The following is a 15,938-nucleotide window of genomic DNA, read 5'->3' on the forward strand; positions in this document are numbered from 1 at the left end:
TGGAACTCCAGGTTGAAGAAATGGACCAAAAGAAAGATTGGAAACACTATAGGGTGCATGTACTTTGTAGCTCCTTTGGCAGGTGAGGCATACTATGTTCGCCTACTTCTTACAATATGTAAAGGATCTAAGTCATTTGAAGATTTGCATTCACTCAATGGTCACATCTATCCTTCTTTCAAGGCAGCTTGTATTTCCAGAGGGATACTGGAAGATGATTCTGAATGGGTTGCATGTATGGAGGAAGCATCATCCATGCAAAATGCCTTGCAATTGAGATGTCTTTTTGGTACTATATTGCTATTTTGTGAGCCTTCCTGTCCAGGAATATTGTGGAAGAGATTTCAAGAAGAAATGATAGAAGATTTTCTATACCAGTTATCGAGAAGCAGGGGTCAGTTTATTGGTATTGAACAATTAGCTGAAACTCATGCACTACTACATTTAGAAGAAATTCTTCATGCTCAGAGACGGACATTGGCAGATTTTGAAGGAATGCCTGAACTAAACAGAACTGATTTGGAAGTTTTGGGTGAAAATAGATTACTTTTGGAAGAGAGATCTTTTGATACTATCGAACAATCTAACCTGTCAACATTAACAGATAGCCAGTGTGTTGCTTTCGATGCTGTAATGCATGCAATTGCGATAGATGCAGGTGACATTTTTTTCCTGGATGGTCCGGGGGGATCGGGCAAGACCTATTTGTATAATTGCTTGCTTGCGTGAGTACGTGGACAAGGGTATGTTGCTTTGGCCACTGCATCATCAGGTATTGCTTCTCTGCTCTTGGCGAATGGACGTACTGCACATTCTAGATTCAAGATACCTCTGGAGCTAAACAATTCTTCAACTTGCAAAATCCCTGTACATGGACAACTTGCTGAGGTTTTGAGAGTTTGTAAGCTCATTATTTGGGATGAGGATCCAATGATTCATCGTTATGCTTTTGAAGCATTGGATAGGAGCTTACAAGATGTATTATTCTCAGATAAGCCATTTCGTGGAAAGGTTGTATTAATGGGAGGAGATTTTAGACAAATCTTGCCTGTTATTATGAAGGGAAGATGTGAGGATATTGTTAATGCAACATTGTGTCGTTCCTTTCTATGGAACTCTATCAAAGTTCTAAAGTTAACTAGAAATATGCGTATTCAATCAAGCAATACTAATGGATGCAATGAGTTTAAACAGTGGGTCATGAATATTTGGAATGGAGTGGATTGTAGCGATGATAATACGATGGTGACACTACCAAGTAATACGGTCTTGCAAAGATCGACTCTTAAAGACTTGGTACATTGGGTATACTCTGAATTGGCTATCACTACGACATATGCTTCATACTTTAGTGAGCGTGCTATTCTGGCTCCGATAAACAGTCAAGTGGATATTGTGAATAAGACAGCTTTGGATGCAATGCTTGGTGAGCCTAAGCAATATTTCAGTGCAGATTCAATTCTTGAAAATGATAAAAATTCATTCCTATATTCCATAGAATTTTTGAACACAATCGACCTTTGGGACAGATATCCACCTCACTGCTTGGTTTTAAAGTTAGAAGCTCCTGTTATTTTGCTTCGTAACTTGGATCCAAGACGTGGACTCTGTAATGGTACACGGATGATATGTAAGGCCTTTCACTCTAAAGTCTTGGAGACTGAAATCATCACTGGTACTAAAGTTGGTGAAAGAGTATTTCTTCCACAGATTACCTTTATATGCAGATTCCCGTGTGGCTGGCATTTGGCATGTCAATAAACAAATCACAAGGTCAAACCCTAAATGTCTTGGGGTTCTATTTTGTGACTCCAGTGTTTACTCATGGGCAATTGTATGTCACGTTGTCACGAGCACGGTCTCCTCATGCAGTGAAGGTGTTACTTGAGGATAATGCTAATGTGGAGTGTTCATTTGATGATATTCAAAGTTATACACCTACAACAAACAATATTGTTTATAAGGAGATCTTGATGACTTCAGAGTGACAAGTCAGGTTTCTTATTTAAGTTCTGCAATTTGATTAATTTTGTTGTGATTTCTTTTTTTATACATATTTGTCCATGGTAAAAGTACCTATTTTTGTTGTTTATGTTTTGACAGACATGTCTACGATTACCTTTACATTGGACATGCCTTTGTAGAGGATAGTAGGTGAGTTATTCTCTATATTTGCATAACTTTTCTTGAGAGTAACCATACCTGAGCCTTCAAGCTTAAAACGAAGATTTTTATTCACCCACATGGTATGAGGATTCCTTGCGCCCAAGCTCACATAAGAAGCTCAAAATGGTTTTATAGTAGTGTGCCTAGGTGATGCACGTGCAAGGTACATGCCATGGGTTGGTTTCCAACCCGAACATTCACGTTCAAATTAGAGTCAATGGTTCCATTGTTAGCAAGTGGGCTCAAAGTGGACTTTATGTCTAGGATGTGTAGACACACACGCACACATTTTTGGGAAAATACTCCTATAGCATTGAGGGGGAGTGTTGAGAGACGCGTTGCGTGAGTGCAATGCTAAATTATATGGATGATGGGTGAGTGAGAACACCTCGCTTAAGAAGGGGTGTTAAAAGATGTAAGCTCGATGTATGTGTGTGTAGGAATGCATATCAAAGGTGCATGATATTATGTGGTGTGTGTGGTGGCAACTCACATGGAGAGAAGAGTGCCGCATGTAAAGTTGGGTCAATGGCTATCTATATTAGAAGCCACATTTGTATGGTTCATACAACATATGCAATAGAGATTGTGTGTTGAGTGTGCTATTCTCCCTCTCTCTCTCTCTATCTCTAGCAATGGCTTTCTCGGTGTGGTTCAACCCACTTTAGTTCATGCTTTCTCGGTGAGGATCATTTATCAAGCCTTCTCGCTCTCTTAATCACTTGACTATGGGGTTAATTAGTTTTGATCTCCATAGCCTGAAGTTTTATTTGTGTGTGTTAAGAGTGCTTTCCCTAATAAATTAGAGAGAGAAAAAATCTTAAAGCTTAAAAAATCTCTAGCTAATCAAGCAGTTTGTCTTCTCTATTCTCTCCGCAACAACAAGCTTTGTATCGGTCGTTTAGAGCCTCAAATAGTAGCTCCCAAAGCTACATAAGAAGAGAGAGAAGGAGGGGAACATAAAATCTTGGTAGAATACAATCAGTAGGCCTGCATGTGAAAGCAACAACAAGTAGCATCTAATCAGAAGTGCAGCAAAAGCGTTCTCATCCTACCTTCAAAAAAACAATTTGGTTCTAGCATTAGACCCAAGCTTGAGTGCAGGAAAGACAGCTTACAGAAGCCAACGACGTGCTCTACAACAAGTGGTGGACAACATCGAGAGGAGGCGAGAGACAGCTTCAGTAGTGGGACCAAAACAAAGCGCACCATTCTCTATACACAATGCGTGAGAGGAGCTAGCTATAGCAATAAGTTTGTGACATCACCAAGAAAGCAGCACAGTAACAATAGAAGTCTGGTGTGTTCGTTTGAGTCCAAAAGCGCGAGCTGGCAAATTGACAATCTCCCTCTATAGAAAAACAACCCACATGCCCATTTGTGCAGCTTGTCATTGCACATAGAGAGAGGGAGAGAGATAAATCAAAGAAGACAACAATCCCAACAGAACCAATGCGCTCAGGATTGCAGCAGCAAGCAAGGAAGAAGAAGATAATGTTTTATTTTTAAAAAAAATTAGAAAAAAAACAAAGAAGCAACCCTATGTTTTTGGGTTAAAGAGCCTTTAACAAGTACGTGTTGCTATGTGGGAATTAAAATAAGGACCTATCACTATGGGTTTTGCATAGTTATCAGAATGGATCAAGACAAGTTCATCATTATTAGCATGGAGCTCCATGACTAATTTTTCATTGACATTTTTTCTTTAGAAAAACCATGTAACCTTTGTAAATGCCACAATATGAGTAGGCAAAGTCTCAACCAATAATTGGAAAAAAATGTAACCTTTGATAAAACGTGACCAAATGAGCATGTATGGAATGAATATGTTTATGTGCGGCAAAGAAAGAGCTCTCCGAAAAATTTGGGAACATATCGGGTTCAGTCATTTGCAAACAAGAAGAACAAGGTGAAAGCCTCTAAGTTTGAAGCAAAGAACAATCCAATAAACCTAGCAAAATTGACAGTTGCTAAAGGTAGTAGAAAGTATGAGAGGCATGACTTCTCACCCCTAGTTGTAACCCCACTCTCCAAGTGCGTAAAGAGTCAAGTCAAAGCTAACATTGTCACTCATAGAGCAACCTAGATGGACCGCTCCAACCATATGAGTATAGAATGTAGGTCAAGTCAATGCATGTTAGATGTTAGAACCTCATCATCACATTAAGGGGAGGTGTTGAGAAATACAATGTGTAAGGGTGCAACATGTGTAGAGAAAGGAGAGAAGCATGCACATTAGAAAAGGAATAGACTAAGGGTCCATCGTTGAAGATTGATTTGTATGGTCATTTGTAAAAGATGAAGCCAAAGCTCAAAAAGGTAGCACACTAAAAGTGCAAGGAGGTACAAGTAGTGTGAGCATTTATTGACACATGGAAGGCACAAGGGTGCACACAAAGCATAGATTGGGGCTCCGTGAAGAGCTATATAATGATGTACTCGGATCATTCTAATGCGAGGTGATTATGTTATTTGTTTATCTTCTTATTGTGTCTGTTGCACAGACGAAACACATTGAGGTACATTACCACTTCATTAGGGAGAGAGTCTTGGAAACAAGCGACATCAACTTGGCCTACGTTAGCACACAAGATCAGGTTGTTGCTGATATCTTCATGAAAGCCTTGGGAGCTAAGAAGCTCTGCAGATTTCAAGATATACTTGGAGTTCATGAGCTATAGTTGAGCTTGAGAGGGAGTGTTGAGATGTCAAGCTCAACATGAGCTGACACTCACGAGGTGCTTGCATGACCGTTCGACATTTATATCCCTAGTGGGTTTGGTAGCTGACACCGACATATCCCTAGTGGGTTTGGTAGCTGACACCGACATATCTTCACGCAAGATATTCTACAGTACTAGACTACATCGACTAGTCCACACATCTATCCACTCCTCTTAGCGTGTTCACATTATGGACTGCTTGTATATACTCTATTATGTGTGTTAGTCACTTTATCTTCTTTGTAGAACTCTTTTTAGTGTGTGAAGAAGAAGAAGAATTTTCAGCCTCTCACCTGTTCTCTTCTAGGTTTTCTATGAGTGTGTGTGCAAGAGCTCAATCTCTCTTCTCCCCTTCATATTTTCAAGACTTGCATTTAGGATGTGTGGGGGTTTTCTAGAAGTGGAGGGTATATCGCTGAAAGTAGTGTGCATTCCTAGGTGAAGTGATAAAAAAGGAGGTGATGGGGGTGTGGGTGATGGGGGTGGGTGGGAAAATGGATGGGGGGAGAAGAAGGTTGTGCATGGAAGAGTGGGAGGGTGGATGTGCTAGATAGCAGTGGAGATTGTGGGGGTCGACGGTCTCGTTGGGAGGGGTGGAAGATGAGCTGGGTGGTGGTGGGGGAGGTGGGGGAGAAGACGGTCGTGGGGGTGGGGGTGGCCAACTACCCTAGCCATTATCTCCTCCATCATTGTCGTCTGGGGCCAGGCCTACGTCAGTGGCATCCATGGGGCCGTGTGCACGGAAGAAGGCCTCTACGGCGATGATAGCAAATTCATTAGCGGTGAACTCCAATGGGAAGGTGACTTGGGTGTCGTCAAGCTGGCAGATGCCAGTTGGCTATAACTTCTAACTGCTATAAACATATGTGGTACAAAATAAGCAGGCCTTCGGTAGAGTAAGGGGGGAGAGTGTCCACGCGGAGGGATAGGTAGGCACTGTTAACCACATGCCAGTCGACATCCTGCAAATAATGCAAAGAGATCTGGGAGGGGTAGGGATAAGGGCATAGGCCTTCTGAGATGGAGAAATGTTGGCCTATGCCCTTAAATAAATTCCTATTGAAGAAATGGTGCTTTTGTCTCTCTTCCTCCTCAGCGGCCTTCTTGGTTACTTCAGCAACAACAGAGCTGCTGCTAGCTCTTCTTGTGTTGGGCTTGGACTAGGGGGTTGAGGGGCCTGTTCATTGACTTCAAGATCTCGGTGTTGCCTCTTTGCTGGTGGGGGGTTGGCAGAAGTCGATGGAGGGGGGAAAAGAGGTGATTGAAACGTTGGGGCCGCTAAGCTGGATCGTATGGGGAAACTCCTCCCACCCAGCCGTGTAATAAAGTACTCATGTTAACAAAGTAGTGGGCCAGCCTCCCTTCTGGGCTAGAGTAGATTGCATGCAGATCTCGGAAAAGATAGTATGCCCAATTGACCATTTGACCTTGGTGCACCTCTGCCAAGGTGGTCATGCTACACCGGCTAAAAAAGCGATCTGTCCACCTGTTGGTGAGCAAGAACTACAGAGCTCTGGCTTGCATGATAAGATCCTCCTAAGTAATATTGGCCCATTCTATGCCATCCTTGTTTGGGCTACCCTTGTAGATGCCTCTGATCAGCTTGGGTGTGTTGGTAAGCCTAGCATATGGCTCGTCCATGTGGGGAAGTGCTAAGGCATCTTTGATCAATTCGATGCTTAGCTGAACCTAGTGTCTATATGCCCCTTGTTATCCAAAACTTCACCAGTATGTTGATTGTTGTTGTAGGTATCTGTGAAGCACAAGCTGCTATATAGGTCGGTCCCCCATGGCTCCAATATGGCTAGTCTGCCGCCCAAGCCAAGCTTCTCTAGCTTCTGTACAACTACATAATCTGAGGCTATGGCCCTGTAACATGGCCTAGTGAAATACACGAGTTGGTGCTCCACCTTGTGATTGTTCTTCATCATGAGGTAATGGACCCTACTAATACTTCATGAGAGCCTTCCCTAGATGAGAGAGCTGAGTGGGGTGCTTCGCGTACTCCTCAAAGTGGCCACCTGTTGTTGCAGGTTACTTTCTCTTGATGGAGGTATGACAGAGAACCTCCCTGGAAGAGTCAAAAGTGTCAGACATGGTGCTAGCTGGTGGATGGATGTGAGAGCTCAAGAGAAAAATTGGTAAGACTTTGGCTAGGGTAAGAACTGAAAGTGAGCAAATGAGGGGGTGGGGCCCTTATTAACAGGTTTGGAAAAGGGTACATGCATGGCACTATCGGAAACGGTGAGATGGTAAGCCCTCTGCAGTTTTGCTAGTCATGTGTTAGCAATGTTAGTTTGGTTAGTTTGGTTTGGTGGGGTAGCAGCTGGTGAGGTGACAATGTGAGAGTGGGTTGTTGCCAAGCATGGTGGTGGGGAGAGTGTGAGAGGCATTGATGTGGTTGGAATGAGAAGTGGCCTCTTTTTTGGGGCGGATGGATTGATAGGGGTGAGGTGATGGAATGATGGTGGTAGGTGGTAAAATGGGAAGTGCTTGGCATGGGGAAGCTATGGGTATGGGCTCTTTGTCCATCATGAGGACAATAACTTAGCCATAAGCCAGCTGTAGGGTCACCGTCTATGCATCCCAGTCGACGTTACACCGGTTATGTCCCATCTAACCCCTTCCAAGGAGTATTTCTTCATGCATGGTTCTTGCAAGCATCACGTACAACTTCCTTTCCAAGGGATTATTTTCTATGTAAAACAAAAGCGTGACTATTCCTAAGCAATGAACATGTTGTGATGCCATAGTTGTAACGATGGCATGGGTCTCTTTGACTGAGGGTTCCCCAAGGGAACACCAAGTTTCATATGACATCAAATTGTAACTAGCCCCTGTATCAGCAAGAGCTAATTTTTGGACAAATCTTGTCGGGAAGGTCATTCCTAACCACAATCGAGAAAGCTTCACCACCCATTTTTCTTCTTCAAGGTCGACCACTTGGGCCATATTGACCATGATATATCTCTACCTAAGCTTAGCTTGTCTTGCTTTGGCCTCTTCTTGTGCATCTCATTTCATATCCTCATGGTCTTTCTTTCACTGTTTTTTATCATGGATGGCTTTCAAAGTGGCCTCTGTGAGAGGACCGTAGTAGTGTTTAGGTTTGCTACCATTGAAGTAACTAGCCATTTCCACACCGTGCAGTGTTTTGATCTGCGTTGGGTTAGTGCATGCTTGGGTGTAGCCATTTTTGGTGAGGTGCCTGGCATTTTTTGTATATAGGTAACTTGCCTGACCCCCATAACTTATGCATTGCTCAATGGAATTTGACAAACTTGGTATCCAAGCAGTAGTACACATTCCAATCTTCAATATGAGAAAACCACAAAAGTAAAATTTATAATCTGATCATTAAATTGTTACAAGTTCGCTGTGGCATGTGAGGCATGTGTTCTAAATAGCATATGTTATAACACTTTATGCAAAAACATCAAAAATTTATTCTGCACATACATGCAGCCAAGTAATCATTCAAAAGTACACTACGTGAGCTTCTCCTCAACCATAGGACACATCCAATTGAGAACATCTGGTATGGTTTAAGGGACCGCCAATGTTGTGCTAAAATTTTGCATACCCATTTGAGGGCATGCTCCATAGCTTTTTTTTGGCTTGTTGAAAACCTAAACAGATTGAAAAAATGGAATCCACACTAGTGGAACTAGTGCATGGTGGTCTTAAAACACTGATAATTGGTGATATCAGTATCTTGATTCACCCTGGAATGGAAGAAATTGAAAATGTTCAATTTTTGCATGTGCATTAATAAATCCAACACTATTTACAATTCTTCATTGCTTCTTTTTCCCTACAGTTCCTTGCTATATGATTCATAAGCATGTCAAGGGTCATTGCAATTCACATTTCACACCATTAAATCCAATAGTGTGCCCTTTGGCCTATTGGTGTTTTGAAGCATTTTAGGCCACATTCCACTTTCTTAGGGGTAAGATTTTACTGATGTGTATCGTCAGAGGGGGAAAACCACAGCGGGTGAGGAGAGATATTTAGAAGAAATGATGCATTTTTGACACCTCAGTGTGGGGAATTCCCCTCATGAAGGAGGCACCTATTTCACATGTGTGGTTGAGTTTTAAACTCACAAATAATGAGATATTTTCATCTCTCCTCTCTCCTGCTTCAACTAGATCCAAAAAGTAAGCTAAACTGATCTTAAAATGGTCAAAAATTGACCAAATTGATCTGAAAAATTCTAGAATCAGTTTGCTTGGTTAGAGGCTCACTTTTTCCTATAAATAAAGCCTCGTCCTTTGTAAATGGTAAATAGTGTTTTATGCACTGTTACTCTACTCCTCCCCAGAGCCAAAAACAGTGAATTCATTGATAATTCATTTGTTTTTTACCATTTCCTCTTCAAAAGAATTGGTGGCCACTCTTGTTGCAAACAAGAGTAGATACCTCAAACCATCAAGCCAAAGGAAAGCTCACAAAACTCCTAGTAAGTTAGAAATTCTACTTTTTCTTATTCTTTTTTTTCAGTTTTCTGATTTTTACTTTCTTTAAAATGAAAATGGATATTATGCCTTGTTGGAAAGTCTTTCCCCCTTCTCTTCATTATTGAATTCAACCTTTCTTTATCCTAGATGTGTAATCAAAATGATGGAATTAAACTTTTCATAGTTTACTCTTAATAAAGTGAAAATTGATTACATTAGAATGATTTAAATCATCTTGGATAATTTCTAGTAAAGTTTAGAGTGAAAATTTTTAAAAATGGTCAGCCATACAAAGGAGGTTATGGCAAAATTTTCTTAAATTTGGTGAAATAAGTTTTACCTTTTTTTAATTCATAAAAAGTAATACCCACCGCTTGTGTATTCTAAAAGTGTTATTTTTTGTACTGTGTGGATGATGCGATTGGATGTGATTTGATGTGGGAATGATGTGATGTGATAGGGATCGATGAAGAAAAGAAAAATTTGTGGGAAGATGAGAAAAGATGGGGACTAATGTGAAAGGATGTGGAGTGATGAGAAAAGATGGAAATATTATTGGAACTGTATTTGTATGTGAAATCTGTTTTTAAATGAGTGTTTAATGTCAAGAATGCTGGGGAAGCAACCTATCTGTTAAAGTTGCAACTGCTGATGGAGAGTCAACGAAGGACGTCTCGCGTAGCAAGGTCGGTCGAGGTCTTGACCAGCCTCGGTTTGATTTAAATGGTAAGCTTCTGGTACAGTGGATGAGGAACCAAGGAAGTAGCCTATGAGTGAAGCACTAGGTGACCTGCGAAGGATCCTAGAGGGTGGTGACCATACGGTGCTCGGGCTCTGGGTCACCGAAGATACCCACACGTATATCAAGGAAGGTATTAGAACAAGGAGTAAGAGTTTTTTTCTAAATTCGAGCATGGATTTGGTTGATTGACCTTGCCGGTCCTTAACGGATGAGTCCATGGCTCTTTTATATGGATCTGTTGGTTGATCTTGCTGATCTTCAACGGAGACTCCATTTTTGTTAAGTGAATACTTGCCAGTTACTATGAGTTAGGAACTATCGAAAAGGACCCTGAGTGGACAAGGAGTGAGCGTTCTGGCTGCCAATGATGCCATAGGTACATCGATGAAGGAATGTTGGTAATAAGGATTCAACTGGATAATTAGAGGATTATGATCAGTGACACTATGGTTTCATTCAATGATTGTTTTAAAGACTGTTGAATCTGTTGAAAAAGGCACTTTCATATTGGGTGTGTAAGTGGTGTGACTAGTTTCAAGTATGCATGAATATCCGGCTAGGGGGCCTGGGAACTCTTTTCCGTGGTACCCGGGATCCCATCACTATAGTGGTTGGGTGGTTGGCTAACCCATGGGAGTAGATGGGGTTAGGTTGGACTGATGGATCCCTAAATTGAGACTGAATTCTATTCTAGTTCGATAGATGAATTAAATCCCGGACAAAAATTGTTGTATGGAAAAGAATCAACGGCTGTGCCTCTCAATGAGGAAAAAAGCGTTGGTATCTACTATGATCCAAGTTCAATCTTTTCCTTGATCTGACTATGGGACTTACGGGTTCAGTCACAGTTCAGTTAGTTGAGGCTTTTGACTCCGTTAGAAAAAAGTTATCCTGGAGGAATCGCCCGTGCAAGGGAAATTTTTCTAGGTTCGATTTTAGAAGAACTGATAGATTAGTCTCTTGTCCGGATATCCATGGGCGAGGCCCCAAGTATGGGACCCTGCCCCGTGCAAGAAGTGCTACTTCCGCTGCTAGCACCCTTAAATTCGTTTATTGCTCCGTAGTGGGGATATGGACCTCTTAACTGGTATCAGAGCGAATTGGCTAATGAGGATCAACCGAGAAGCCAAAATTATCAAAAACATTTGTGAAGAAGCAGTAAAAGGTTGTAATTATGTGTTAAAATTCATACAAAATGATATTCAAACTGAAATTCATAAATTGGTAATTGGGTCTTCAGATGGAAGTACCGCAACTGTATGGAATCCCTAACTTGCTGGAGGCCTAGACATGATGGTATTTACCTTAAAGTTCCAAGAACCAGACTACCCGTATATACCGAGGGTATAACTGCAGCTCCTTAACGAGTAAATCTAAGACTTGAAATTATAAGCATTAATACTATCCCCACTGATGAGTTGATTTGGATTCTGATTGAATTCTTGAATTTTGGTTGAAATGTAATAAACTAAGCAAAAACACAATGAGGATGAATGGGACGAGTTCCTGTGATGTTCGTAGCTAGAATGATCTTAATGACTTCAGCAAATCACTATGAGATTAGTGGATTGTGCTGGCAGATTGCTGATGTGAACACTTGACCCAGTGGATCAAGTTAAGAGATGTCAAATTAAAAATTTGTATAATTGAAAATTTCCATGAAGGACTATTCAGATATAGAAATTTCGGTCTAATGGACTATTATTGTGATAAGGATTTGAATGTTACAATCTAAGTGAATTATTATCTGATGAATGAGTTTTATATAAGGGATCTTTATCCCAGGATTCTGTTGGGTTCACCAAACTATAAGGAACCCCAGAATCAGTTAGATCTTAAGAAAAAGAGCTCTCCTCTAATTATGCGAGATGAGGACATCTCGCGTTTTTTAAGTGGGATAGGATGTAAGATTACTCTTCGGCTTTTGAGGTGTGTAGGTGTAAGAACCTCCCCTTCTGATCTTATAATTATTCCCCTCTCTGAAATAAAAGAAAGATCCTGTTTTACCCTGTTTTGGCCTAGAGAGAGAAAATGTCTAGAGAGAGGTAATTCAAAATTAAGATATTTTTGGATATAAAAATCCTCCTAGTATCTAAAATGGTTTCCTCTAAAACAGATATTCAAAAAGAAATTTTCAATGTGCAATTAGAATAAATTGAAATCAGGTAAAAAGGACCTTAGCCTAAGGGTCCAGATTTTTTGAAATTTTGGAATTAAGGTTCCTATGTCCAATTAGATTAATCCAAATGTAGGGAGGAGGTAAATGGAAGAATAAAACAAAATCCCCAAAAAATGAGTAAATGCTTACATAAGATGAAGAGTTGACTAAGGACAAGGTTATTAGTTAAAAAAGAAGAGATATCTAGAAGAAATGATGCATTTTTGACACCTCAGTGTGGCGAATTCCCCTCATGAAGGAGGCACCTATTTCACATGTGTGGTTGAGTTTTAAACTCACAAATAATGAGATATTTTCATCTCTCCTCTCTCCTGCTTCTTCAACTCGATCCAAATAGTGTTTTATGCACTGTTACTCTGCTCCTCCTAGAGCCAAAAACAGTGAATTCATTAATAATTCATTTGTTTTTGACCATTTTCTCTTTAAAAGAATTGGTGGCCACTCTTGTTGTTGCAAACAAGAGTAGATCCCTAAAACCATCAAGCCAAAGGAAAGCTCACAAAACTCCTAGTAAGTTAGAAAGGCTTTCCCCCTTCTCTTCATTATTGAATTCAGTCTTTCTTTATCCTAGATGTGTAATCAAATTGATGGAATTAAACTTTTCATATTGTTTAGTCTTAATAAAGTAGAAATTGATTAGATTAGAATGATTTAAATCATCTTAGATAATTTTTAGTAAATTTTAGAGTGAAAATTTTAAAAAATGGTGAGCATACAAAGGAGGTTATGGCAAAATTTTCTTAAATTTGGTGAAAACAGTTTTATCTTTTTATTATTCAAAAAGAGTAATCCCCATCGCTTGTGTATTCTAAAAGTGTTATTTATATTCTATGCATAGAAAAATATATATTAGAAATATTTTTATTATAAAAGTGTTATTTTTATTAGAATTAATTTCTATGCATAGAAAGATGCATAATGGGAATATTTTGATTATAAAAGTGTTACTTTCATCAAAATTGATTTTTATGCATAAATAGATGCAGAAAAAGATTTTTCTTATTATAAAAGTGTTACTTTCATTAAATGCATAAATAGATGCATTTAAAAAATAAATAAATTATTATAGCGTTACTTTCATTAATTTTTATTTTATGCATAGAAAGATGCATAAAGATTTTTTTTATTTCAAAAGAGTTATTCTCATCAATTTTGATTTTATGCATAGAAAGATGCAGAAAGAATTTATTTTTATTCCAGAAGTGTTATTCTCATCAATTTTGATTTTATGCATAGAAAGATGCATAAAGAAATTAGTTTTATTCCAAAAGATTTATTCTCATCAATTTTGATTTTATGCATAGAAAGATGCATAAAGAAATTTATTTTTATTCCAAAAGAGTTATTCTCATCAATTTTGATTTTATGCATAGAAAGATGCATGAAGAATTTTTTTTAATTCCAAAAGAGTTATTCTCATCAATTTTGATTTTATGCATAGAAAGATGCATAAAGAATTTATTTTTATTCCAAAAGTGTTATTCTCATCAATTTTTTGATTTGCATAAAGAATTTATTTTTATTCTGAAAGAGTTCTTCTTATCAATTTTGATTTTACGCATAGAAAGATGCATAAAGGATTTTTTTTTATTCCGAAAGTGTTATTCTCATCAATTTTGATTTTATGCATAAAAAGATGCATAAAGAAATTGTTTTTTATTTCAAAAGAGTTACTCTCATCAATTTTGATTTTATGCATAGAAAGATGCATAAAGAAATTTATTTTTATTTCAAAAGAGTTATTCTCATCAATTTTGATTTTATGCATAGAAAGATACATAAAGAAATTTGTTTTTAATCCAAAAGAGTTATTCTCATTAAAATTGAAGTTATACATAGAAAGATGCATAAAAGATTTATTTTTATTTCGAAAGTGTTATTCTCCTTAAAATTGAATTTATGCATAAATAGATGCATAAATGATATTTTATAAAAGTGTTATTTCCCACTGAAGTTGTTCTTATGCATAAATAGATGCATAAAGAATCTTTATATCAAAAATAAGAATTCTCTTACATTCTATAAATAGATGTGATAAGATGTGATATGAAACAGATAGGTGAGAATGAATAGAGAATGGATTTGATGAGAATAAAAGTGATAAGAATGAGAGGTAAATAGATGTGATGATATGTGATGCGAATGAGATAGATGGAAATAAATGGATGGATGGATACGATGAGAATAGGAGTGACGAGAATGTGAGGTGAATAGATGTGATGAGATGTAATGCGAATCAGGTAGATGGGAATGAATGGATGGATGGATGTGATGAGAATAGATGTGATGAGATGGGATGCGAATCAGATAGATGCGAAAGAATGGATGGATGGATGTGATGAGAATAGAAGTGATGAGAATGAGAGGTAAATAGATGTGATGAGATGTGATGTGAATCAGATAAATGTGAATGAATAGATAAGATGTGATGTCATGTGAATCGGGATGTAAATGAATGATATAGGATGTGAATGAATGTGACAACATGTGAATCAAGATGTGAATGAATGATAAGGGATGTGAATGGATGTGATGTGATGTGAATTGGGATGTGAATGAACGATAAGGGATGTGAATGAATGTGTTAGCATGTGAATCAGGATGTGAATGAATGAGTTAGCATGTGAATCAGGATGTGAATGAATGAGATGTGATGTGAAATGGATGTGATAAGATGCGATGTAAATTGGATAGATGTTAATGTATGTGAAGTGGTGAGATGCATGGGTGAGAAACTCTCGGATTGTGAAGAGGGGTTTTGAAGGCTGTGTGAGGAGATCTCGCCCTGTGCAAAGGGGTTCTGAAGGTTGTGTGAGGAGCTCTCAGCCTGTGCAGAGGGGACTGACACGTTTTGGAGCTCGGTGTGTCCGAGGGGATCCATTGTGAGAGGGGATAGAAGTTGCAAGAAGCGTGCAAGGGAGTGTGAGAGGGGATATAAGTTGCAAGAAGAGTGCAAGGGGATAGTTGCAAGAAGAGTGCAAGGGGATAGTTGCAGGAAGAGTGCAAAGGGAAATGGAAGAGTGGAGGCTTAAGTAGAGTGGTGAAGGTGATTAGGCCTTAGCTAGCCACCACGGTGGCATATTGAGGACAGGCTCATTGAATATAATTCACCTTGATTGAAGGTGTCTCATGATTATTTGGACATCTGCCACCACTGAGCTTCTAATTACCAGCCACCACTAGGCTCGCATGTGATTGAGTGGCGGCTTGGATTTGGCATGTGAAATTAAGTGGCGGCTCGGATTTTGATTGATTGAAGGAAGACCACCACCGGGCTTGCATGCGATTAAGTTCAGTGAAGTAAATGACCAGTCACTCAGATTATTCAGACCAGCACCAGGATTCCAACAAGATTTGGATCAAAGGTGCAGTCGGCCACATGAGTATTTGGATTTCATTAAGATTAGAGTGCCATTAATTACCTAATACCAGGATTCCAACAAGATTTGGATCAAAGGTGCAGTCGGCCACATGAGTATTTGGATTTCATTAAGATTAGAGTACCATTAATTACCTAATACCAGTCATGATCATTTGGAGGGCACCATAGAGTCGATTCAGTCACCGCACTCGCATGTGAAATTAAGTGGCGGCTCGGATTTTGAGTGATTGAAAGAAGACCACCGGGCTTAAGTGCCACTGCGGTGGCATGAGATTTCATTAAG

The sequence above is a fragment of the Cibotium barometz genome, chromosome 8 (genome assembly GCF_041138505.1).
Source record: "Cibotium barometz isolate CiBa-2024 chromosome 8, ASM4113850v1, whole genome shotgun sequence".
NCBI lineage: Eukaryota > Viridiplantae > Streptophyta > Polypodiopsida > Cyatheales > Cibotiaceae > Cibotium > Cibotium barometz.